We start from the raw sequence: 27,982 nt of genomic DNA on the forward strand, positions 1-27,982 counted from the left end.
GCATCTAGGCAAGAAAAACATTTCTTCTCTTTAATAACCTACTTCCAGGTATTAGTCTATGCAGGACTGTACATCCAGGACTTGATCACAAAATTGCTCCGTAACAGAAATGGTGATGCTCTCCCTTTGTAAGGGACAAAGTGGATTTTGGGAACCACTGCTTTTCAAAATTAATATTCTTCTACAAGTAAAACAGTCTCCCTCTCCAACAGACAAAAAAAAAAAAAATCTTTTCAGATCCCCTCTTCTGGTCAGCCGTACTAAGCTGTTGATGCTAATGATTTTAAATGGCCTCACAGAGACAAGCCTGCAGGTTTGGTTAGGGCAGGAGGAAGATGCTGCTTCAGTCACTTCATAGTGGCTGTATCATTTGACACACAGTTAGCCAAAATGCTATCTATTCAACACAGTGTGCAGCTAATCTAATCTAAAGCAGCATGCAGGCACTGCTGTGCTATGGAAACATTCAACAATGCAAACATGATTAGCCACATAGGTGGAGCTTTACATGCAATTGTTTTGGGAGAGAGATTTAACACTGCCACAGTGACAACATGGCCTCCCTCTTCACATCTGTCTTGTCAACACTCACTTTAGAGTAGGCTTCAACCTTACCAGCTGCAATTTTCTTCTACTTCTTGCTAAGGTGTGGGCTCATTTTGCATCAATTATGGCAATTTAAAAAAGCGAAAAAAATACTAATAAAAGCATTTGCTGTTTGTTATGTTTTTGGCCAGTCAAGTTGCACTAAAGAGTGCATAGATTGTATTAGGAAGCTATAAAGTACACACATATCAAGAACAAAAAATACTTTTGTCATGTAACAACAAACACAAATTGAAAAAACAGGCAGTAACCCACTACTCAAAAAACTCAATCAGACCTAGAAATTAAACAAGTATGTTAAATAAAACACTCAAGGCTCTGATTCAGGAATGCCCCAGAGCTATGGGAGAAGTGAAAGATTTCCTTCCCAAAAGTCTGTGGTAAGGCAAAACCCAAGGATTTCCAAACTCAGAACTCAAAAGAACTAGTGCTCCTTCTGTAACAGTGTTCACCTGCCACCATTCTGAGATGCACCCATCTCTGTCAGCTCTCCAGTTTTCTCAAATTACTTTTGTAAATAGCATCCAAAGGGTTGGGTGGCCTTGAGCTCAGTCCACTTCAGCCCAGCTAAGGCAGTGATGTTAGTCAACCCCAAACCTCCAGCAATAAGCCTTTTGGCACACCCTATGGGTATTTCCAGAAGTATGAGCAGCTTTATACAAGGTGCATGTGTGTGTATTTAAGGGCTGTTCCTAAGGTCCAGCCAACCTCTACCCCGAGGGCTGGCTAAACATGCCACAGTCCAGATCTCAGTCATCACAAAACAGGTTGTGCTCGTCTTCCCAAAAGGCAAGTCTCCCTGCAGTTGTGAGCAGTCTCGTGCTGCAAACTGACTTGAAAATATTAAATGAAAAAGATTAAAAGTTCTCAAAGAGGATTTAAATACAGGCAGCAAGTCAGCACTTCACTTCCTACAATCCCTTCCGAGAGAGATTAGGGCACAAGGGCTCAATACCTTGAAAGTAAAATACCTACAAAGACTGTTGATTTTCTTTCCTAGAACAGTGGTCGCAGAAGATAAGAGGCACAAGTACTTATGTTTTAAAACTGAATATGGAAGTATTTAAGAGATAATGCCAGTGAAAGTATTAAAGAGACACCGTCAACTTCACACCTGGATTCTAAAAAAATATCAAAACTTTAAACTAGAATGTGGGCATCTTTTAATTTATCATTAACTTTGTGGGCCTTCAGTGTATATATATAGACCCATAAATACATATATGTGTATATATAAGCATGCAAATAGGTGCACACCGAAAAGGTGGTATCAATGATATCTCTGGAATATAAAATGAAGTCCCTGAATTTTCACAAGAACAAAGTTCAAAGATATCAGTATCTACTACTTTACTGTTGTTGCTTATTAAAAAAAAAAAAAAAAAAGGCAGAAATAAAAGGCAGCCTATCCTCTCACAGAGTAAATGGGACATTTTCTAATATAAGAGGCAACTGTAGTCCCTGGATATAGAGTGAAAATAGTTGAAAATATTTGCAGAGTTCTGCCAACGCAGCATTAATACTAAAGCAGAGCACTCTTTTATTACTCCCAATCCCCCTTTGAAACCTCTGCCATTTGGACAGCCCCGTTCACTATCCTTTTATGCCAAGAGACCCACAGGAAGGCAGCTTTAGAAAAAAGGTGACCTAAAACATCATCTTCATTTTGACCTTCTGCACTTCCATGACGCCCTAGCAGCAGCTCCACTGGCCCGATCCCTCAAACTGTGTCATGACAACTCCAACCCCCTTCCTCACTTGTGCCACAAATAAAGCAGGAATTACATGTTCCCTCTGCCATCAGACTAAGCCTACGGCAAAGAAGTTCTAAGATACCTTAATCCTTTTGGCTGCCTTCCGTCACGCTGCGCCTTCTTGATGCTCACAGCTCTCCCCTATCACTCTATAATAGTGCCAGCTGGCCTCTTGTAGCCAGCCTTTTTTTTTATTAGAAAATTCACAAATTTAAAAAAAACAGGCAGAAAAACAAACCCTTGAATATAATATTTCATTCATGGGTTGGTTCTTACCAAGTTGTGACTCGTATAATTAATCATAATTCACGGCAGCATAGCATAGGAATAATTATTTAAACATTTAAAAACAAAGTGGGTTGCTGGCTCTTTACAATGCTGACATATTTAACACCCAAAACAAATCCTTTTACTGATGTCTTTAAGACAAAGGCACACATTTTTCTGCAAGTGAGATCTCATTTTGCAGCACTTTCCATCCTCCTGCAGGAAGGCAGCTATTTTCAGCATCCAAATTATAAAAGTGGTTTTACTGGGTGAAAAAAAAAACTTATAGTTGCATATGCAGTTGTTGATAATCCCCTTACACCACTGAATGAGAGCTTTCAAATAAAGGTGAGGGGGGAAGGGGAGGTGTAACAAATTGATAAATATTTCCCTTCTACCCACCATGCAACATTAGGAAGGGGCAGACTTTATTTTTAGCTGATTTTCTTCAACTACCAGTGGCTCTTTGAATACATTTCCTAGTGGTTAAACTACACCATTGCTCCAGCTTCTATGCTCATACTGGCAACTATTTATTTAGGCATTCTGTCACCATGGGAAGAGCAGATCTCTATTCTTCCTTTCATCACAGAGCTTTCTGGAGCAAGCATGTTTACTTTATATCCAACAGGGTACTATCACATAGAAATAAAAAGTTGTGGAAGGGGGTAGAGGGTAGAAAGGGAAGAACACACCATGTACTCCTGCTGATAAACTCAAAGCACTCAGCAAGATTTAAATGACTATGGAAAAGTCCCAACTTGATATTCCTGGTGCAGAAGTTGAAAGCATAATTTTAGAAGACCAGAAGAACTACGTTCAATTCCACAGAGTCTAAAAATTTCCTCAAAATCAGTTTGGTCTCAGTTTTGGTTTTAATTTACACAGAATAAAGTCAGCTTAAAAAATCCCAGAGACTAGATCAAGACAGGAACTGATGTGCCCCTAGTGAATGGGTTTTAAGAATCCCAACTCCAATGGCTTTTATTAGAATAATTTTAATATAAAATTCTTGCAATTATGTCCTTCTTCAGTGTTTAAGTTTTTAATGACAGCTACAAATATCAAAGCCCAGCTGAGTCCAAATGGTGCCAAAAGGCTGATGCTACCCTGGTGCACACCCTAGAAGAGTCTCACTTCTACTTTTCCACTTATCAACTGGACCAAGACAGGCACCTGCAGCATTTTCACAGCACAATGGGAGAACTTATTTAACTGTTCCTATGCCCAGTTTATCTCAAGGACCTGAGCTCAGAAATTCTTATGAACTGCGAGGCAGGTGATTCTGCCCCTCTACTCCACCTTCTTGAAACCACATCTGCAGTGCTGCATCCAGCTCTGGGGCTCTCAGCACACAAAGGCCATTGACCTGGTAGAGCAAGTCCACAAGAGGCCACAAAAATGACTGGAGGGATGGAACACCTCTCCTGTTAGGAAAAGCAGAGTTGGGTTGTTTATCCTGGGGAAGAGAAGGGCTCAGGGAGAACTTATTGTGGCCATTCAGTACTTGAAGGGGGCCTATAAAAAGGATGGGGACAAACTCTTTAGCAGGGCCTGCTGCAATAGGACAATAAGCAATCATTTTAAACTAAGAGAGCTGATTTAGATTAGATATAAAGAAGTTTTTTACAATGAGGGTGGTGAGAGGTGGTAGGTACCCCATCCTTGGAAATATTCAAGGTCAGGTTGCATGGGACTCCGAGAAACCTGACGTAGTTGTAGACATCTTTGCCCATGGCAGGTGGATTGGACTAGACTTTAAAGGTCCCTTCCAACCCAAACTATTCTGCCATTCCTTGAAGTGCACTCAGTATGAGTGTATCTAATTTGAATATTTGTATTTCAACCATATTGGCCATGCACCTGACAGCTCAGCATTCAAACATTCAGCTCTGCGTAACCAAAGATGGTCTGGTTAAGTGCTGGCCATCAATCACAGCAAAATAAAAATACTCATATGGAAATGATGCAAGAAACCTTCTCTTAGGCAGGAATATCAGCCTTAACACAGATCCTGGTTTTGCTGATAAGCCTTGTTAAATGAACCATGTTTCCAGCATGCCTGAAAAAAATTCTCACAGACCAGAAGGTCCAAGCAAGTTGCAGCCTGGAGTTGATCCAGAGGATTCCCCATGACAAGGGATAAAATCTATCTCTGTAGACTTCAGTGATCCCCGAATGGCTTGAGATATGACATCATCCTGAGTTCAGTTACACACAGATGACTCTTCCAGAGAGTTATGACATCCCATTGCTCTTCATGCTCTAGCTACCCCAAGTTACTCATCAATCTGGTTTACCACAGGTCCTGAAATCAACTTGCGCTTCTTCTAAAGTCATTGGAAGTACTTCAGCATTTTAGAGTGAGGTTGTAATACCCTGAAAATAAGAACTTCAGCATCAAAAATAGCTATTTGTAATCTTCCAAACTTGCCAGCAGTATGCAGCTAATGGTGCACTGGAGACCAAGCATAATCAACTCCTTCAATGTGGTTTTCTCATCATATTTCTCTAGATAAAGAAGCTTCTTAAAAAAAATATCACTAAATATATATGCCAATTATATTTCTAACAGACGTTAAGAGTTTGGTGACAAAACTTAGAAGAAGTTTATTAGAAGCACACTTCAGATGAGATTAATTAAGAGTATACAAGAAAGCACCAATTCTGTGCTAAGTTTACCAGGACAATATAAAGGAATGCATCCCTGGCCACAGACGGTACAGACATCTATGCCAGGCAGGAGACACTGGTCAACAAGTGCTTCCAAGAGAGCAGCAAGCTTCTTTATCTGCTACCTAGAATGAAGAAACAACATTCAGGTATGAGTAAAAATGGCTTCTTCCTTGACATTCTGGATGTTAAAAACATTAAGGAGCTTCTGCTACATCACCTCATAAGTGTCTTTTGCAGTCTTTTCTCGGCTAGAAACCTCTGAGGCTCTTGGCTTGGGATCACTGTACCGATCTCCTCGTTTGAGTCCTGCTTGGTGAAGCAGGAAGAGGTAACAGTGGCACAATTCGTGTTTTACTGTTACCCAAAAAAAATTGCTGAGATACCTAGGAAGACATATGGAATTGTGAAATTCAAACATCTGATTAAAATACAGTTCAATGAATTATGCAGTTTCTTTCCTGTACCTTACTCATAAGAAATTAAAAAAATCAAGAGGGAAACCTCCTTGATACAGAGGGAGAAGAGCTCCACCCCACCTAATCATTCACTAAGAATTAATGCATTTGCCAAAACAGGTCCTCTGCCACCTTCAAACACATGTAGAAGCCTCCCCTGTTGCAGGGATTTGGCTTGTGACTGTGACACAAACCAGTGCCTCGTTCTTCGTGTCGGTAGCATGGAAACGCTTCAGACACAGCCATTACCTCTCCCAACAGCAACATGAGAATTTCTTCTACAGTCAGTTTTCACTAATGGTATTCACAGCCTCAGAGTCAGCAAAGGATTTGGCAAGACTCGCCCTAATTTCACTTTGTACCTTCTGGAAAAGCCGTGGGTAACAGGAGAGGCAGCTCCGAAGGGTGGAACACAAGAGCGGCTGAGCTGCACCACTCACGCCCCAGCACGACAGGGAGAGGTGAAAGCCAGACCCTGGCCCAGGCTTGGCAGCACAGGAGGGTCTGCAACACCTCTGGCATCTTCCAAAAAATCAAACCTGAATCACAGAGCAACTGAGCCGTGACAGACAACACAAGTTTGCTGCTGTCCTGGTGGGCTCCAGGTAGCTGGTTCTACCCTGTTAAGGAGGAAAGATTAATGCCTTTAAATTCAGATCAAGCCAAAGAGTGCTTAGCAGTTTACCGGGCCTGGCCCCAATAACTCGTTTCCTTTTCTTTCCCTCTTCTAAAATTTGCGAATAAGTATCACAATAGAATCTAATTAACATTCACTAATGAGTGGGATACCAATTGCTAATCCAAAAGAATTTGGTTATGTGCAAGTAAGCAAACAAGTTAATGTACCATAAACTGTGTTTTGTTCATTTATTTTGACAAATGTAGTTTGCTTTTAATTATGATACTTCCTAGCAGACTACTTTGCCTGCCTATTTTGCTGAAGTTTGCTGAACTCTCATTGCTATTATACTTTTCCTCAGAGCTTCTATTAAAAAAAACAACAAAACAAAACAAACACAATAACAAAAAAACCCCAAACAAACCTCCACCCCAAAACCAACTGATCCAGCAAACACTGGCTGCCCTCTCTCACGAGAAATGTAGTAGTACAAGATCTCAAGAAAACTGCTTGACTGATGCTCCACATTTTGTGTTTCTGAACTACCACTGAGGGGAAGGATCCACTACTGATACTACATTGTGCTGGAAATGTTTTCATTTCAGGAATCTTTCCAGTGGGACTAACAGCTCTTTGCAGAGCAGATTTGGTATCTACCTGTGCAGCTGATTTTCTTTTCAAGCTAAAGATGTCCAGCTGGGTTCAAAAGGAAATCCCTTTCTGTAAAAAAACACATTTCAACATTTTCCTCTAACTTAAGTAAAGATTTGACTGGTTTAAGTTTTTAAATAGTTTAAGCAAGCTCTCCATCAGTGGGAGTTTCCCTATTGCTGCCCTGCTTAGAATATTGCTTAAATACTGAACTTGCCAGAAGTGCCCTAAGCCAGTAACACACAACATTTCTGAAAACATTTAGCACTTTCTTCTGAAGTGTGTAACAGGCTTTTCTGGACTGTCCAACAAGTTTTTAAGGGATACCTGCTTAGAGTGTTGAACTACTGATTTTAGTTTGTTGATTTTTTGGGTGTTTTTTACATCAAAAGCAAGGAGTGCAATCCGTAACCACAAACTTTTATAGGACAGTGTAAACCCTGACCTTTCTCATGTTGAAAGCACAAACCTTTGCCTCTTAGTTAAGATGTAGGTGGAAAGCTTGCATAGACAAATTATTAACAGTAGATCTTGGGTGTACTTTTTCAAGATTATAAGCCAGGCAGTTGGCAACTACAGAGGACCAGCCCAACTCCAGGGGTTGGCTTCCATTCTACGAAGAGATTGTGGTCTGTACTCCAGAGCTACCAAACACACACATAATTTGGCACATACAGCTTTGCTGGTTGGGTGAGGTGTTACTGCCAGATGAAAGAAGTAGGTCACTTCAAGAAATGCTGCCCTATGACAGCCTCTTAGTCCTGTTCTCAAGTGGCAGTCAACCACAAGGAGCCTAACAGGGAAATGGGACCTCATGACCTCTCGATCCTCAGGTCAGAGCAAGTCCTGCCAGACCACAGAAGTGTTGGCTTGGTTACAGGGAGTAAAAGAAGGTGGCCCATCCAGTCTGTTAGAAAGAGCATGTTCCCCCAAAAGGGTGAAATACTTTTATATGTTTTCTCCCATAACCACCATTCAAAGCTTGAAGGCTTGTCATAACAGCTGTATAATTATATTCATGACTGATGGGGAAAAACCCCATCAAGTCAAGAACTAGGTGAGAACTAGGAGATAAGGCACTTAAAGAAAGTAACTAAAAAAGGAAGGTAATTGGCAACATATTCTCAGGCTGGAAACAGGGTCAACCTCTATGAAAATACAGCTGGAAGACAGCTGGACAGTAATTTCCTTCTCAGATGGTTTTAAAATATGGAAATAAAACAATTCAAGTAATGCAAAGGCTTAATGGGTCTCAGCAACAAGATGAGTTATGAACAATGTCTTCAATTGCTACTTCTTCCTTTCTTGAAGCTTTTCAGAATTGCATAAGAAACACTGCAGCCTATCTTTAACTGGAAGTCACTTATTCCATGCAGAAAGGAAGCATTTTGCTCTCTGTAGTTGTTCTATTCTCCACAAACCAAGTTCTTCCTTCTTCCAAAAGGAGTAGTGTCTCCACTTGGGCCATCCATGTTGCATCCCTCTATCAGCAGCTGGCAGCTATGCTGGGCAAGGACTGGTGCATCACTAAGGCAGCAGTGCAGCAGGTACCTGGCAGCTGTCACAGCAGATTATCCTCTTAGTTCTCCTTTAAGTGCAAACAGAAAAAGCTCTATCATCTCCTTCCTGCACATCCCACTTTCCTTTTGTGGATGTTTCCCTTTTGGACAGTGCTTCAGATTTCCAATACTCTATTTCTCTGATAGTCCTGCTCATATCCCTTAACTCTGGAGCAGTATCACCTACTGCTGCTCTGAGGTCTGAGCTCCAGCCCTGTGCCCTAAGGATAGATGAAGGAGAGGATGAGGAGTTTCAGTCCTACCCCACAGCCCTCGCTTTTCTGTGCTACTGAGAAAGAGATACCTGATAGCTGCTGCTGATGTCTGGGCATCGGACACCCAGAATGGTGTAAATAGCTTTTCCTACCTCATGACTCAGTTTTTACAAGCAAAAACCCCACCTATGGGCAATACAGAATAATCCCCACAACCATCCAGCAGCAACAGGATGAGGACTACTCATCAAGACAGCTTCTGACAGACCATGGCCCTGCACTAATTCCATCAGCTCCATTCATCACTGTGCCAGTGCACAGGCTCCTGCACAGCACTGGTGCTAGAGGTATGACTTTGCACTCTACTGCAGATTAGTCACCCACATTCTTCCAGGTTACCAGAACACTGCTGACTCCTTGCAAGAGGCATCTCATTTAAGGAATCAAGCAGTTTGGAGTAGCTGCCCCAATTCGACTACTCACACTAGCAGAAATTATCTAAGAGACCCAAACCATTTAGGACCCTGTGGCTCTATCTATGCTAACATCCTATAATCCCCAAGCCAAAGACCATGAGTTCCCTTTCAGCATGACGACAGTTCCAAGGCAACCTTCATCGCAGCCTCTTTTGACAAGCTCAGAAAAACTTGCCTCAGTCACAGCTTTGAAATAATTTTTTTGCCTGCTAGGGCTCAATTCCATAGTATTTTTGCTACTTCTTTGCATATGGTGTTCAGCAGCTCCCTGGCAAGGTCTCTGGGACTGTCAGCCATCACAGAGGCACACACTGGGGCAGACTGAGGGCATTGCTACAGAAGCCTACCACATCCTACAGCCCAGTGTACAACTGAAATAAAGAACAAGTATTTCACAAAATAAAGTGGCAAAATTCAAGTGTTGAAAGCCACAGGCCTTGTTGTGGCAGCGTATGACAAAGAAGATTTCTCAATGCTTTTGAGGTGAAGGATCATTTTGCTTTTAGAGAATAAAAAAAAAATTATAAAACATTGTCTTGTCTCTGTCTATTCTATGATGACTAGGATGGACAGGCACACTAGAAGTAAATTTCATCTTTAAAAGGCCAGCCAAGTCCTTGGCAGTGGGGCAGATGTGGTTTTATTATCGCCACTACAATGTGCTCGAAGCGCAGGCAAAGCTTCACCTCCCCACTGCAGCCAAGGGCCACCAACCCATCCCTGGGGGCAGGTCACCTTCCAGACTGCCCAGGTACAAACAAACAGTGCTGCCCTACAGGACAACAGATTACTGGAGCCTAGAGAGAAATGTGCAAGTCGCAATTTCTGCCACCAGAACTGGGAGTACATTTGATCTGAGCGCCTCAGGCAAATCCCTTCTCTTCACTGCATCTCAGCTTCCCTGTTCCTACAGCTTTGCAAAGCCTGACATGAAGCACTGCAGAAATGCAGAAAGTCACAGAGCAGAAATGCAGAAAGTCACAGAGCAGAATGGCAAGACGAGGGCCAAACAGACACGATCACCTCAGATTTCCTGAAGATGGTTATTTGTTCATTCTCACAGTGTTTCAGGAGTGCTGAAAGTCTGATGCTGAGAAGCCTTAACTGTGATAAAGGTCCAACTGTTGCCAACTGAGTATTTGCTTTAATCACATTTGATGTTGTTCTTAAAGCTGCCTGCCAGCTTCTGGAGTCATTTGATTATATACAAGTATTACTTCAAAGCAAACAAGCAATGGATACATTTTTATTTGTTTGTTTCAGTGTTTATAAGTGATATTTTCTTAGAATTTCCAGTGTGAAGGAAATGTTCTTATGTTTGGATCTAATTTTCATGAAAATTGAATAAAACCAGAAAAATACCAGCCACCAAAATCGTTTCTACCCCCCAGTAATTAAGTTCCCATGAAGGGAGAAAAAAAAAAAAAAAGAAAGAGAAACTAAACCTTGCTATTCAGCCAACTTTGTTTAAGATATATTTCATAAATCAGCTGTGTTCAGCTTAAATCAGCACAAATGAACAGAGAAGCAGAAGCCTTGAGGCAACTGTTCAGACACCTGAGAAATGACAGCCAGAAGCTAAAGCCAGAGAGGGAAGTTGGGTTTGAGGGGGGTTTTTTTATCAAGTTTTTTTAAAGAAATTCAACTTGACTCATTATAAAGGCAACACAGGAAAATAGGTGGGATGGGGATGAGACATACAAGCAGAGATGAGCATTGCTCTGCTGGGGGAATGCAGCACACTCAGATCTGTAGAGGAGGACTCAAACACAAGCCTGTCAGCACTGAAGATACCACTGCTCTGGCCTGAGCTGACAGAAACCTCAGGGACTGCACAGCTTGTCAGACAGAGAGGGCATGCTGTACACTGAGTCATACTGCTCATTCTTCCCCTCCTCTCCATGATCTGTTCCTGAGAGTAAAACCAGAAAGAGACTAAACTTAGTGTCTAATCCTGAGCACAGTAAGGGAAGAGCCAGACTTCAGCAAACCACCATCTCCCGCTGATGCAAAGCTTGGTAAAGAAAGGAAACCTGTGGAAATCCTGGACCCTTGATATACATGTGAGAAATGAGAATTTCTTGACATTAGCCTAGTTCCAAAAATAGAATAAGATCCAATTCAGATTCCCCAAAATGTCCTAATATGTAAAATAACTCAGAAGAACCACTGATTTTTGCGAAAGGGAAACCCCCAACCTTAAAAACATCAAAAACCTGTATTGAAATAAACAGAGTAGATCAAGTAATTTAATTTCAAGGAGAGCTATCCAGACTTTCAGTCCTTCAGCTAAATTCATATGGGCACCATTCTGGAGAGGTCAGAGAAAACCCTGAAACAACTGCTTGGTGAAGCAGGGAAAACAATACCCAAGAAGCCTTTAGTATGTTCGGTTGAGGAATAATGCAGTTTTGAAGTGCCACTATCAAATCAACAGTATTGCTTCCTTACTCTGTGCTAGGCACCCAAATCCATGAGAAATACTGGAGACTCAGAGGACCATAACAAGAGTATTTTGGATGTGGAGAAGCTTATTTGAAGGCAGACTGAAGACTGGATAGCAGACTTGAGAGATGAAATAAAAATGTAACATCATGACTAGCAGAGAGAAGTCATAACTTCAGTTTCTCTCTTCTTGGTTGCATAACAAAGGGAAATTCAATAAAAACTACAAGTTACAGAAGAGATAAAAATAAGATAGTCTCAAAAATGTCTAACCAGACTGCAGAGCTTGAAGTCAGAAGCTGTCAGGGACAAAAAAAGCAAGAATTGCACCAAAGCACACACACATAATTAAGAACTTCAATAGATTTAAGAGTGTATGATAAAACAAATCTTGGTACAAGGTATTTAACTTCTGGGATAACCCCTGAAAGGTACTGTGAGACAAATATAATTACAACAGCCCAAATCAAAATATCATTTCTCCTTTTATAAACAGTTGGCCTTGGGAACTGCTGGAAGTAGGTACTTGATTACATGGACTGGAAGTCTGGTAGCTCCATGGTCGGCTTGTTCTTAAGCTTCATTTGAACACAAAACATTTAGCCCTTTAAAAGCAGTGGATATTTTTTTCTGAAAAACACTTTTTTTAAAAAAAACGGAGTATCACAGAAACTTAAATTCAGACAAAAAACCATTATCATATTTCCCATCTTTCTGGGGTCACAACTGGACCAATAAGACCCATGTGATAAAAAAGCTCTTTACTCCTGATGTATATTAGTTAACCACCTTAGCTGCTCAAGAAGGTACAAAAACTGTAATATTAAAAATTATGTCCTCAAAACATATCCAGTTCTCCAGAAGCAGAACTTACTTGCTGTTTCCTAAAATAACAGTTTATTTTAGCAGTCTTAAACCTTGCCAAATTCCTATAATACTTATAATAACAAACAATACATGCAATCATCACCATATAAAGTTAGTTACTTTCAGTGCAGAGGCTACAAGTCAACCTATGTAAAAAGTTCTTGGGTTGAGTTTTTTGGTTGGGTTTCTTCAGTTGTTTTGCTTTCTTTTTGTTGATTTATTGGTTCTTACATTATTTTGAGAGTTTTCTCCTTAGCTATACCAAATAGCCATCCATACAACTGGTTTTCCATTTGCAGTTGATCAAATTGATCAAAAAAGTTCAGATTAGACACTAAGAAGAGGTTCTTCACTGAGAGGGTGGTTGAACACTGCAACAGACTTCCCTAGGGAAGTTGTCCCAGCACCAAGCCTGACAAGAGTCCAAGAAGCTCACCTTCTGCACCATTAGTGGGCTCTCCTGCTCCCCAGGGAGAGGGCCGGTCAGATAAAACATTGGAAACAACTGGTTTGGTAATTAAAAACACATGAATTTCCTCCCATTCTGCTCAAAGCTGAAAGCATCCAAGATTCTTCCCCAGGCACATGCTGCCAACTCCTCAGCTTATTAGTGGACAGGCTGCCTCAAAGCACAATAACAAAACTAGGGAACTTGTCTTCTGTTTGCTTGATTCTGGAGCTCACAAAATGCAAAGACAGTCTTTTGCTTCTCAAAAATAGGTTTCAAGCAAGGCGGTCACCTGGCTCCAATGCAAGCATTTCCTCCCTGCCCCCTCCAGAGGTGCCTCTGGTGTCAGTATTTAACATCAGACTGAGCAAAGCAGCAGAGTAAGCAAAAGGTGACAAGTAGTTTTTTTGGTATGAAAGGCTTCTGCTGAGGCACATTAAAATACCAATTCAAATACAGAATAATATGCATCTTTATAAGATTTCAGTCTGGTATTGGCTACTTCTGTCAAAAAGCACTTGGCTGTGTGGTCCTACTAACAGAACAAATAACTCAGGGCTTTGCCACAGACCTATATGCCACAATGAAAATACGTTGAAGTTACAGATGTCTTTGAACATACTTTGGAAGTAAAGGAATTGTTTCTGATACAATAACAGTAGTGCTAATAAGTTAACGCCAAGATACAAACAGCAGTCAGGTCAAATCCTTAAGTCACTCTGTAGGAAACCTAGATACGAGCTTGCTTTAGCTCAGAGTTACCCTGAGACCTCATATGGTCCTCACTAATGAAATAAGAAGCAGCAGTAGTATCTGCTCCCAGCATAACAGCAGGGAAACCAGATTGCAAGGTTCTTTTGCTAATATGAGTTACTATCATGTTGCGGGAGTTTTGCACTGTTGCAATAATTGCAGATTTAACAGGCTTTTTCATCCTTCTCACCTTCAAATTCTCTCTCCTTCAGAACAGCTTAGTGCTGCCATCTACTTTTTTTATACCCTGTTGATTTCCTCTTCCTAACAGGTTTGGGGTTTTTTATCCTGGCAAAGTTCTTAGCAGACTAACTCACCCACTAAGACAACACTCCCTCACTTAAGTCTTTACAGTCAGGTCTAGCTCATCACCACAGGCAAAATTAAAACCAAAGGAAACAAAATACAGAATCACATCCAAAGTCCCTTTAACACTAATTTACTCTTGAGCCCTCAATTATTAATAAAACCCCACAACTCCCTCAACTCTTAACCACAAGCTATCTTTTACACCCCTTGGGGATATTAAGCTACTAAATTCAGCAATGGCAAGATGGCAAAGACATAGGTCTTTATCAAATCATTTGGACAGTTCTAGAAAGCAAATTTATCTAGCTAAAAAAGTTATTCAAAGTTTTAGTCCTAGAGAATTAATAAAATTCTTTTATAGGTCATTTATTTGCACAGGCACTAACACTGCTGGAAAAAAAATATTTCCTGGCTAAAGGATATATCATCTGAATAAAGAGGCTGAAAAACATTGAGGTAGTTTAGTATGAGACTGCCTGCTGCTGATCAGGCAGAGCTAGTCTTGATTAATCCTCCACCTCACTTTTTCATTGCAATCATTTTAAGGTCTGAGCAACTGTTTCCACATAGCTCCCCAACCACCACTGGTTGAGGGTCTTCACCTTATTTTGTATAGAAGAGTGTTCAGACCAGAGCACCACAAAACCCTTGGAATAAGGGGAAGCCAGAGCACCTTCTGCCTCCCCACTAACAGCACAGAAAAAAGACAGTGAGTGCATCCATCCCTACTGCAGCCATCTGCCCAGAGGTTGTGCTCCAAAGAACTATGCTCTTGCCTTTTATCTTTGCTTCCGTTATCCCAAACAAGATCACTGTATCCTCTGTGGATAAGGGCCAGATTCTCAAAGATCACAAAGTCTCCAAACCTCCACTCAAATAATTCAGAGCATGTGCCACACACATGCAGAGAGAGTCCCACACAGAAAAAGGCTTTTACCACTGTTCTGCCTACATGTCCCAGCACAGGCTGTTCAGAGCCCTGCCCAGGTTTGCAGCTTGGTCTCACATGACTCCAGGCCTCTGCTGAGGCTGCAAACAAGTCACAGGGGCTCTGCTGGAGAGAATATATTTATCCATAGGGAATCGAAGGGAATTAATCACATTATATGTGCTGTATCAGGCTGACGAAGGTCAGACATCTGAACTAGGGCAGGCCAACCTTCAGCACAGATGCCAGCTTCATGAGGAAGCACCCTGAAAACTGGCCAGAAAAGATATTTTCAGGAGCAGATTTCTTTTTCCCTTTCTGCAGAGCTTTATTTCATAATGGAAGCTGGATAAGAAAAAGAAAGCAAAAACCAAAATCAAAACACAGTTTTTAAAATAAAAATTCATTTCCTAGCTGTCATCCTTGGATTTTGCATATCATGCCTTAGCATTAACGGCTGCCAAACACAAGATGTCAGGTCCATCTGGCAGATGTACACTTCCCCAGCTGCCAAGTGCTTCCTTTAGATCCAGGGGCTTTGCTATTAACTATATTCGCAAATTCCAGCCTCCTAAATGAGTAGGGCTTCTGAACAGCAGCCTCTGCTTCTGAGTGCCCTGGAGAGGGGAAGCAAGGCTACACTGCAATCATCCAGAGCATCTGCTGCACTTGTGTGGCAGGGAGGGCAGTCTCCTGGTAACCGATGGCTATACCAGCTGTGGGAGAGCTTTAAGGAATTCCTTTCTCCCCAGATTATCCCTACATAAAATTAGAAAGTATTTAGGAAGCAGAGGGGAAACCCAACCATTCAAGCTGACATCATTACTTATTTACATATAAATACAGCCAGGAAATAAGCATATGTATTTATATATAAACAAAAAAGCTATCTGTACAATGTTTCATACATTGCTTTCCCATCCAATATTTACTACTTTATTCATGACTTAAGGAAAAAAACTTTTTCCCCGAGAAACTGGTGATAAAATGCCCTCTGGTGGGCGTGACTGTGGACCTCTACATCAACAACCACCTCCAAAATAGTTTGGAGCCTTCGATATATTCCTGGGATTACTATTTTTAATGGAGTGAGACAAAGCACATACTTGCCTTCCAGAAGAAACAGATACAGCCCTGACTAACAAGCCTGTTTTACTGCTAAATATCTCTGGATTAAAATCATCCCAAAGTTAAAAAAAAAGTACTATTAAAATAATTTTAGGAATCATGACATGTTTTAATGTTCATTTTACCTCTCTAGGATATATTTTCATCTTAAAAAATAAGCAATTAAGAGAAACAGAAAAGTGGCATTAAGTTCTGCTTTGCCTCAGCATAACAGAATCTTTGTCGACTGAAATGGAGAAAGGAGGGGTAGAGAAGAACAGCATTTTCAGAGCTTATGAATCATTTTTGTCCTGTTAAAGCACCAGGCACTACTAGGGAGGCAGCTCTAACAGTACAGGAAAAAAATAACAGCCCTTGTTCCAGAAGAGTTTATTGCCAAAACAGAAAAAGCAAAAATGGAAAAAATCCTTCAAATATAAACTGAAGTTAACAGGATGAGTTTTATCCTTCAGATGCTCAATAATTGTGGGTGGTGCTTTCATTAATTTGAAACATGATGAATCTAAAAAAAGAGAGCTTAAGGTTGAAGATGCAGTGACAGAAGAGATAACACAGCAACTTGGGGTCAGAGAGCATGTACAGCTACTCTGAGAATATATATATATGTAAAGCAGACTGCTTTGGCAAGCCAGCCACACTGGAAGAGGAGAGCTACCAGGCAGATGGGACTGCATGAGCCTGACCCTAATGCAGCCAAAAAAAGCTGCAGTTACACACAGAACTCAAGCTGACCCCACATACTTTCTAAGGATCTTTTTTTTTTTTCTGTGCAACAGCAAAGCTTCAGAGTGGCAGCTAAATAGAAGGCAGAACAGAACACTGAGGTCACATGAAGGAAAATGGAAGAACTCCACTGCTTTCCAGAGTTCCCTGGAAAGTCTTTGTGCTTTCATTTCATACAGAATACAGCACTTTCTCAGTTCACCAGGATGGTTAGATATTTGTTTCCAGCTTCCACAGTACAATCTGCAGTTAACCAACTGCAATGCCAAAACTATTTGCAACTTCCCTCTATACATGGAATGTGAAGCATTTCTGTCTTTTTATAGATGTTTCTGGGCAACAAAACTTTGCTCATGAAGTTGTTCTGGGGTGTAAAAAAATTATATGATTTAACATTCATGCCCTCAAAGAAAAACAAAAAGCTGTCAAAACCCACTCATTTATTTGACACATGCCTTTATCCAAGTCCTGCATCCCTGCTCTGTATAGAGCTCCTTCCCTCTCTAGTGGCAGACAGGTCAGATACCAATGCTTAGAGCCTGCTCTGGGCTTGGCTAAGATCAGTTTTTAGTTCCAAGTTCTTTTTTTGCTAACAGCCCACACAGAGATTCAGAGTTACATTTACCATTTCTTTCTGAAGACAGAGGCCATGGGTTTCACATAGCAGTGCTGTCACACGGTGTTCTCCTGTATGAGCTTCACGATCATCATTCTTGCAAGGATCTCTGGACATTGACTGCAGATACAGTGAAACATTTGTTTTATTACATAGAGCAAGCCAAGATTAAATGCTCTATTTGTTCATGTAATAGTTATACACAATACCCAGCCATTAATCCTAAATTTTTGCCTAAAATTAAAAGTAACATTATCTAGGTAAAGCAAGCACTGATATTTCTTGGATCTTATCCTGGTGGCTGATCTTGGGTTTTTTTATCTTTCAATTTTCTAATCAAGAAGATGTCCCAAGGCTGAATGGTTCTGATTGTTGTTAAATTTCCAGTCTTTTTTATATAAAAAGATAAGGGGTTTATGCTTTGTTTCTAGGGTAGAACTATCCTCTTAAGCCAACCCTGAAGTGGCTATAATCAAATTCAAGAGATTACTGGTCTACTAAAAGCCATGAACCGATACCTTGTAAAATTAGAATCTAATATTTAGACAGGAAAAGACTTATTATAAGTCATATGTGATGTCACTTTAGTAAATATCTTGAGGAAATCTGAGCCTGCTCATGTTTTTCTAAAGTTGAATAACTGCCTGATAAACAGTGCAGCCTACAAATAGGAAGGAAATGGTTAACAAGGACTTCCACTCAGATTACATACAGCAGAAGTCACAGCAGCCCCCCGGCTTCTCCAGATGAGTGCCTGATGATGCCCTGGTTAACCATCACCTCAAGCAGGAGATGCCTGGGCTCAAGCTGCACCTGCACTTCCATCATAAATTAGTGTTTTAAGCTTCTCAACCTGACCCAGCCGGGTGTCATTCTTGATCTCCAGCCCAGGCTACCTTAACTCTGCCATCAGAGCACTGCAGCTGTACACAGTTCTCTGAATAAAGATGCCAGCATGACACAAAGGTTGGGGGTTTTTTTCACTTATATTAGTCTTGAAATGCCATACTTCAATAACTTAGCTACTGCAACAACAATATTTGTCTAAGAATAGTTTTTAGAAGGCTTGAAGGATGCTGCTGTGAACTGTTCAAGTGTGATATTGAAACAGTGCATTTAAGGAAAACTTGCTTCAATTTCTTTTTTAGCAAAAACATACCCGACACACACACAAATGGACTTCCAAAATTTCTCTTTGAGACAGGGGAAAAAACCAAATAAACCAGAATAAAGAGTATTACGGCAATCACAATTCTCCTCTTCATCTTTGGCTGCAGTTCTGTATCCAAATACCACTTTTCAAGTCAATCTCACATTTTACGGACTTCAGGCAAGCCTTATTATTTCCTTAATTCCTATACCATTTCATGCTCTGTTTTTATCTCCTACAAATAACTCAAATATTGGCCACAACTTCCCATTGCCTTTTAGTTCCCAGAGAGATAAGGTTGTGATGTTGCAAAACTCTAACTGCCCAGAAGTTTAGTCATAAAACTACACATTTTTCTTCCAAAAAGGAAAAATGTACTAGGAAATAGGCTTTACTTTCGGACATTCAATAAACTTAAAGAATGGGTAGAACATTTATCTAATGTCTTCAGGGTACCAAATGTAACTTCATTTGACTGCACAGATCTGGGCCAAGGACAAATTTGGCCCATTTTATATAATAAAGAACTGAGGGGAAAGAAGAAAAGGTATTGAAGCACCTAGACTGTACAAACCAGAGACTAGCAAGCAAGTATTTCCTTCCCCCTCTCTTACATTTGCTGTCATCTACTGAGATTTGCAGACTTTTTCTTCGACCTCAAGACCTTCACAGTTGAATTTCACAAGTGATTTGTTCCTCAGGGTAGAGAAGCACTGTGCAACATCAGATACATATTGGAATATGTCAGCTCCACAGGTGTTAACTAGATCAGGATTTGGTCTGCAGTTCAGCAGCTCTTGTGACAATTCACACATCAAGATCAACTGAGAGATTCCCCAGGAGGTCCCACGCAGCCACAACCCACGCTCTTATGTGCTACAGGCAGCTTTTAATCACATCTCATTACATTTGTTTGCAGTCTTAAGGCTCAGACCTCAGAAAGCAAGCAGGTGGTTTTTACTTTCAGTCTCATACAAAGACCATAAGGAATAAAACATTGGCAGAGACAGCCAAAGCCTCATGAATTCTGAATTTGAGAACGGGCATTCAATCCAGCCTGCAGAAAATCCAGACTAGCAACAGTGTAAAAGAGATAAGAGTTAACTCACCAAAGATCAAACCCAACTTTTATTTATGCCTATGCAACATTGACTTCTGTTAACTACATGTGTGTAACCGGGGGCAACATTTGATCTGAAGCCTGGTACCCTGATGCCCGGCTATTGTAAAACAGAAGCAAAAAGGTAACTACAAACATTTGACTGATGTTGCCTGCAAGTAGGGCACTGCAGACAGCTCTACCAGCAACTCATATTGACAAAATTAAGATGGGGCACGGCAAACCTCCCTAGTAGAAGTAATTGCACAAATATTTGGAGTGTTCTTAAAAAAAAAAAAAAAGAAAATATGACACTGGGGAAAGGCAACACAAAGCCACAGACCAAGAAATAAGCTACTACATGCAAATACATGCAAGCTTCTCCCAAGTTAATTCTCCTCTTAATGGAATATTGATTGGTATGCTAAATGTTTAGAAATGTGAAACAATGTGGGGGAGAGAAGGAAAGGAAGACAGAGCAGTGACTTTTGTTTAAATGATACATACTTTCCTCATATGATCAGCCAAAAATAGCATAATGAAGAGGGCAGTGCAGTACATTTAACATTTTGCCTTGCATTTTATTAGCAAGTCTGTCAGAAATGACCTGGGAGTGTTAGTCACACACTTTTTGTGCCCTTCTACAGGAAGAAGGCAAAGCATTTTTCATAACCTCTCATCACACAATATCCTTAGTGTATCTGGTATTTCTCTACTCCAAGTAGGATGGATTACAAAGTGTCTGTGGTAGTACGGAGGCTTTTCACATGTTATCTATCAAGTTTGCACAATTGGGGAGAAACCCGTTGTTTGGGGCGAAAAGCAGAGCAGTCCATTGTCATTAGGAACACCTGGCTAAGCTTTGTTGCACCTACTCCTATTCCCAACTGAGAAGAGAGGACAAGAAAGAAACAGTTGCATCTTTGAAGGAGAGCCAGTTTTTAAATAAAAATATTATATGATCCAGTTTTTAAAAGAAACCCTTAAATATAACCAGTATCTCATAATCAAGCAGCCACTTATTTCAGCCTTCCAGAAATTTCTACCTACTCCAGTGACTACCAGTAAAATTTTAGAAAAAGCGTTTCTTCTACCCTTTTCCTTCTTTCATTCATGGAGCCTTCAGAGATATCCCTTATAGCCTCCAACTCGTTTTCTAAAAAGCCACTCAGTAAGAGGGCAAAAGTAAAAAACCAAAACCTCAATCAGAAGAGCCAACTTCCACGGCCATCAGAGCTCCTAGCCCTGATAATCCAAACAACAACATGCTAAATAGCTCTGCTGAGCCATCCCATATTAAGGATACACTTAAGAATACAGGCACCGTCAAGGAGCCATTTCATTGTGTATAGGTTATACACATGTATTTTTGTGCTCTACTGCTTGTACTAAAACATAAGAAACTTCATACAGCATAAGCAGCCTCTCTGCCACTGCTTTTCCAAACTTTATGAAGGGTTAATGAATAAGCTCAAAAAGATATTGCTTAGCTTGATTCTGTAGCATTTCATATAGTTTCAAAAGTATTTTCCAGACATTTATATACCTGACAACATTTTGTAATATGAAGTGTTCCAATTTGGCATTGTTCCACCCTTGGCAGGCAAGAGACAATAAAAATCAAGAGAAAGTGAAAAATGAAGTTTCTGAAGTATACAATATGTTAGGAATAATTTAATGAATTCAGGTGCTCAGCAAGCTACAAATCAACCAAACTCTGCAATACATATATATATTTCAAAGCACAGGTAAACACAGCTGCATCCACTTTAAAGTTATTCCATGTTGTGTGATTATTGCAATGAACTTCCTGAACTCTTTCACCTCTCCTTTTGATCTGGGGTTTACCTGTGGCTGGAAAAACTAACAGCATTTAAATTCTTCTCCCTCTAATTAAGGGAGAAAGCATATTTAAGCCTTAGACTGAGAAAAGAAACCTTTCTTTGACTAGCTACAGTATGCTGCAATTGCAAATCTACTAACATTGCTTTTGCAGACCAAAACCAAAACCCTGCAACAAGGTCTGACAAAGCATATCTTAGAGCAGAATTACCCGATTTAAATATTAATTACTCATCAGCATGGACTTTAAGAAGTGTCTGAAGCAAAAGGCTTTAAATCACACTTTAAACCCAGGATTTCTAAAGTCTGCACTGTCATGCAGACTTTGGTTCTGGGATGGAGGTTTTTGGATTTGTCTGGGGGGCTTTTTAAAAAAAAACAAACGACAGGATTGAATATTGATAATGAGTCTTTCTCCAAGATTCAAAAATATGAAGAGACATATGAATAGAGTCCAGCTCAACAAATTAGGCAGATCTTGAATTTGAGTCCTGCTACAAGACAGTGTTATTGCCTCAGATACCTCTGTATCAACTTGAAAGATTCTTCACAGTATCTCTCAACTGCACTAACAGTCCAAGAAGCACTCCTGCCAAGGCACGCTTAACAGGTTTTAGTTAACAGCAATGTTGCAGAGGAATTTTATCAGTGGCAGATTTTCTTGCAAACTGCTGCACTGAACAAGTTCAAATGCACACCTTGAGATATAATCTGGTTCCCAATCAAACTGCATACTACCTGTACTTATGTAGAGTTGAGCTCTAAAACTGGAGACTGACCCAAGAAAAACCAAACCTCAGCAGAAATCCCAGCACTCAACATCACACATCACATAGCATATTGTAATGGATGGCAGTGAATTAAACAAAAACACAAATCACAGAAAGCTACAAAAGGAACACTGAGTTCATTTTAAAATAAGTCTTTGTCTGTAGTTTCAGACTGTTTCACAGAATCAGTATTATTACTGCAAGCCAGCACTACACATTACCTGAAATTTAAGACCACAAAAAACCTGTGTTTTTGTGATGTTAATGCCAATTATGGCCAAAACCCAAGTAGAGAATATCTGAAAACCTAAACCTAAGCACCATAGATTAAAAAAAAAAAAAAAAAAGAAAAAAAAAGAAAGCAGCACATAAAAATTAGACAAAATGGTCCCATGTTCCACATATCGTAATCCACAACATAAAATTATTTATGGAAGAGTGTGACTAGGAATTCAGTTACCGTCATTTATCAGATGGTCAAGACAGCTCAGAGGTAACTGGCTGCATAACAACAGCACCGGGAAGGCTTCAGGGCACCGCTTGTACCAGGTCTGGTTTCACTGTACCAGGTAAACGATGCATATTCACACCCTGGGAAGCTCTGTTGACTTGCAAAAACCTGACAGAAAGGCGTTCCCGTAAGAGATTTCTAATCTATTTCCTTTCAATGTCTTTCTTTATAGCTGAGGAGGAGTTCTTTGTACTTCTGGTAACAAAGGAAACACAGAAGTGACAGGAGGATGTCAAAGCTGTTTATGCTTCATACAGCCTCACACTCGGAGTTGCTGTTGGCAGTTTACTTCTTGGGAAGAGCATCTTAAACCTTCAAATAGGAGCTCCACCTTCCTACAAGCAACTTTATGGAAGAGTTAACTGCACAAAGGGATGTTGAAACCATTCCCCACGCTGGATAAGCCAACATAAAACTAGAAATTTTTTTAAAACGTGACAAAGGGCAAAGGCAGTTATTCAGTTAACCTGCAGGTATATTCAAGCCAACATCATCTAATTTGTATGTTCATGGGCTTTAGGATATACGTTTTACACTTTCTTCCACAGAGAAGTGAGTACATCAAGGAAGTGATTAGATACACAAATAAATCACAGAATCTAATGATACTATGTCATATTTAAGGTCACTGAATCAGCACACTGTGCAAAATAGAAGATCTGGAGAGGAAAAAAAAAAAGCAGAAGGACCACATAAGTCACTAACTCATGCTGAGATTTTTAGCTAGCTACAAGTCTCGACTGCAGCACAAAGAATTAGTGATCTGAAAATGATGTAGACTTCAGTGCTGCACTATGAAGTTGAGGCTCTGCAAATAGAGCAGCTTTGGGATCAGGCCCTCAGCTGTCTGGGCTCCCTGGGTCCATAGCCTACGGCAGCAAATTCAAGTGATCGATGGAGTTTAGTGGACAAGTCATTACAAGAACTTGAGTAAGGCCATGCTCAACCTAAAGAAGGGAGGATAAAAAACCTCAACAAAAATATTAAAGAGAGACCAAAACTCCAAAGTCCAACAGAAAACTCCAAATGAGTTGTAAGATTAAAAAATAAATTGCACAAAAGAGGTATGATGCAAGTTACATGGGTTAAACAAGATGGGACAGCCTGGAATTTCTCTCTCCATTACCAGATCATGGGGTACTTTTCCCACCCTAATGCTGTGTGTGAGTTTCCACCACAGCACACAGAGGCAGGAAGGGAAGGAAAAAAGAATTTTTTCTGGCCCCTTAATTTTTTATTTTCTTTTTTTTCTTCTGTGCTTCAGAAGAACTGGGTCCATCAGGTACCGGAACTAAATTAAAAGGTCAGGAAAACAAGTAGGCATGGACAAGACTGAATTGCAGATGAGCACAGAGAAGGAGAGACACAGCACTGGGATAAGCGCCAACAACTGCAAATAGTCACGGTCCCAATTCTGGTGGTTGCCAGCACAGTCCAAACCCGAGCGACTCCCAGGGACACCACGGATCGCAACCTGGGAGAGGAGGACGCATGGGAGCAGAGCAACATCGCCAGAGAGACTCTCACAGCAAACCTGGGCATAATGAATTCTCCTCGCAAACAGGCACTAAAAGTGATAGCACCAGATACAGTGCTCAGTAAACCCAAAAATCACATCTAATTCCTAGGTCCATGCTTTCCTCTCCTTTGATTGAGAAGATTTCCAGTCAAGATACACACTATATACTTTTTATTATTGTTTGAAGAAGAGCAGCAACACTGGCAGCATGCTAATCTAGAAGCCGAGACAAAACAGAGCTGGTTACTTTCTTCCCTCAAGATTTCTGCTTCGAAAAAACAAATGAACAAGGGTTTGTTCCTGCACATCACCACTTTGTTTCGTTTCAGCAAGACTGTGACAAAATCTAATTCATTGTGCCATGTATCTAATATATTGGGTACCTGAAGTATGACCATCACTCATTAGAAACGTAATTAAAAAGTGGCAAAACTAGATCCCCCCCTCCCCAGCATGCAGATGAAAACCAGTAACCCTGCCTCTATTTGTAACCATGACAACTATAGAATATTTTATTTCGGTAATATAATTCACACTGAACATTTGCTCATAGGTTTTGTTGTTAAGGGAAAGGTTGACACACTGTGCACACATTTCATAAGCTACTGAAGACAACAAATGCCGGAAACTCAGGCAGTTTGAGACCAAGAGCCCAGTTTGTATTTCGGAGTTCATTTAAGACCCTTTATTGTAAGCAAAATGAACATGAACAAAAATTCATCCAATTTAAGTGTTACAGGTCATTACTTGCAAGACAACTACTTGGTATGACAGTATGTTTTTCCAGTTTTAAATAAATCATAGTGATACCCTCATATTTTCAAAGAGTTAGTTACTCAAACACCAAATGTTAATTTTCAATTAAAATACCATAAGCATTATTAGGAAATATCAATATGGATGTTATGAAAAAAAACAGCTACACAAAACAAGGCAATGAAAAGCATAGTTTACACATGCAGACTAAGTCTTATTCTGGATGGGTCACTAAATTGTTTGCATAGCTTCTATATTTCATCTTAAATTGAAGACAACTTCCAGAAATACACACAGTAAGAACAGGTTATAAGAACAAACAAACAAAAAACCACAATCCTGAACACTATTCAGAGAAGATTAAACAATCCCAAGCATAACTAAAGTTTGACGCAGATAAATGTCAGAGTAAAATATTGCTGTACTTGATTTTTCTCCACATGGGAAAAAAAAAATAAAGCCATTAGCAGTTTAAACCAGAATACAACAATAACAGACACACTGTTGCTTTGGTTTGGAGGCAAACAATAATAAAAAAAAAGAATAAAGCTTGCTGGAACAATATCCCTTTTCTCACATAGATCCTATCTTTCAAGGAGGATTTAAAGTTTCAGCAGATTGCTAATTATAAGAAACAATAATACTGTTATCTGCAGTCACCTTAAAGCTACAGTAGTTTGGGTTTTTAAAAGTCCCTCAAAAGAAGAGCCTGATAAACATGTTTAAATGAGTGCAAGAGACTCACACGTGCCTGCACACACACACACACACACACACTTGCTCAGTTGTTTTCAAGACTATCAGGTAAAAGAAAGTTTCTTCATTTATCGGAAATATGCTGTATATAATCTTCCATTTAAACAAATAATAAGCCTGCAGCAAACATGCACGGCTTTTTCCTTCATTGATGGAAAAGTGATTAAATCCCCCTTAATCTAGTTACCAGAATGCTGTATTTTTTTCTATGCAGTTTTCATGTACAGTAACAAAAGATAAGCAGCCAACTACATGACCAGGGCTCCATAATTTTGGGTTGTGGTGGGGAGATAAATCTGTCTCCAGCGTTCAAGGAGTATTTTCAGTTTAATAAATGAGACCAGAGGAGGAAAAATAAAATAATCTTGAAGACGATGAGCACACACTGTTTATGAAGTGTACGACAAGCACCACCATCCATCCCCAGAAGTCCCTTGCTCCAGACCCTTCTCCACCCTCCGGGAAGGCACAGGGACCTGGACCCAAAATTCCGGGAACCACAGACCTGCATCCTCACACGACAAGGACAGCTCGCCACATCCACTCAATGTCAAAACACAAAGTAGCTTTTCCCTCCCAGCCTAAGCCAGACCTTCTGAAACCCGGTACCCAAGGGATGCACCTCTGTGCTCCGAACGGCACCAGGCAGCAGTTGTGTTCGGAGATAAGTTACAGGAAAACAACCCTCAGGGAAAAAAAAAGAAAAAGAAAAAAAAAAAAAAAAAAAAAAAGGGGAAAAAAAAAAAAAAAAAAAAAAAAAAGGAAAGCATCAATGGAAAAGCACAGCAGCAGCCAAACAAACCTCACACCGGCGAGGACATGTCACCAGCACGGGAATCGTACGAAGTGCTTTAATACACGCACACACACACATATACATATTTAAGCAATACTGTGCCGAGAAGTTCCTCGTATGCATCACGCGTGGGGATGTGGAGAAGCAAGAAGGGGGGAACGGGAATGCATGCCAGGCACAGGGAGAGGACGGGGCTGGCCGAGGCGCTTGGGAAGCAGGCAGGGAGGGAAGCAGGCTGCCTGCGGGGTGCGCGCCGATCCATGCCAGGCAGTTCCGCGGCAGCTCCGGGCGCGGGCCCAGGGATGGGACGGAGGATCCACCGGGACAGCCGCCCCCAGAAGGATGGGGGTCCGCGGGGACACCGCCACCCTCGGGACTGGGGCGGGGGGGGCAATTGCGCGGCCGCCGCCGCTCCCCGAGCGAGCGCCTGAAGTTGTGCGTGTGCGGCGGGGGCGGAGATCCCCACGCCAAGATGAAAAAACCCTGGAAAAAACCCCAAACCTTCACGGCAACATTCTGAGGGCCCGCTGGCCCCCGCACGGCACCCCCCAGGCAGCGGGAGGAACGCAGGAAGTTTTTAATGCGGGCAGCGAGCGCAGGCGCAGGGCAGCCCCAGCCCCGCGATGCCCGGCGCGGCGGGCGGGCGGCGGCGGGGGCTCGGCGGGCGCAGGGCACCGCCGCGCCGCTTACCTCCCTCCGCGGGGGCGCAGGCGGCCGCGTCCTCAGGCGGCGGGAGGATGCGCGGCGGCGGGAGGCGGCAGCGGCGGCTTGTGCATCGCAGCCTCCGCCGCTAACGCAGAGCCCCGCGCGGCTGCGGGCGCCGGGAGCCGCGCTGGAGGCCGGGCAGGGAGGCGCGGCGCGGCGGCGGAGCCTGCTGCGGAGCCGCGACCATGCTCCCGTCTGGCCGCCTTCCCCTCACCTACTGCCCGCTTTAGCCGGGGAGGGAGGCGGCCTGGGCGCCGGGGCGAGGGGCGGGCCGGGCCAATCACGGCGGCGGCGGGAGGCGGTGGAGCCCGGCCCGGCCCGCCCCGTCCGCCGCGCCGCCCCCGCGGGAGGGAGGCAGGGAGGATGGAGGGAGCCCCGGCCCCGCCGCCGCCGCCCCGCGGGGCCGCCCCGCCGCGCTCCCCGCCCGGGCGCAGGTGCGGGCGGCGCGGGAGCCCCAGCGCTGCCCTCGGCCCGCAGCGGGGCCGTGCGGGGGCACAGCGCGTTCCAGAGGTCACCGCGCTCCCACTGCATGCGGGAAAGTAGCGGGTATTTGGAAAGAAATACTGCTCCGCTTTATGGAATC

The 27,982-nt window shown here is 41.8% G+C and overlaps 1 protein-coding gene across 3 annotated transcripts in view; it reads right to left on the reverse strand.

Moving 5' to 3' along the window:
- Positions 1-27,612, reverse strand: part of KLHL29 (kelch like family member 29) — a 392,991-nt gene extending 365,379 nt beyond the window's left edge. For all 3 annotated transcript variants that reach the window (XM_032104042.1, XM_032104043.1, XM_032104041.1), the window contains exon 1: positions 27,385-27,612. The gene's annotated coding sequence lies outside the window, so the exon portion shown is untranslated. The remainder of the gene's footprint in view (positions 1-27,384) is intronic.
- Positions 27,613-27,982: the final 370 nt, after the last annotated feature.

The sequence above is a fragment of the Corvus moneduloides genome, chromosome 3, assembly GCF_009650955.1.
Source record: "Corvus moneduloides isolate bCorMon1 chromosome 3, bCorMon1.pri, whole genome shotgun sequence".
NCBI lineage: Eukaryota > Metazoa > Chordata > Aves > Passeriformes > Corvidae > Corvus > Corvus moneduloides.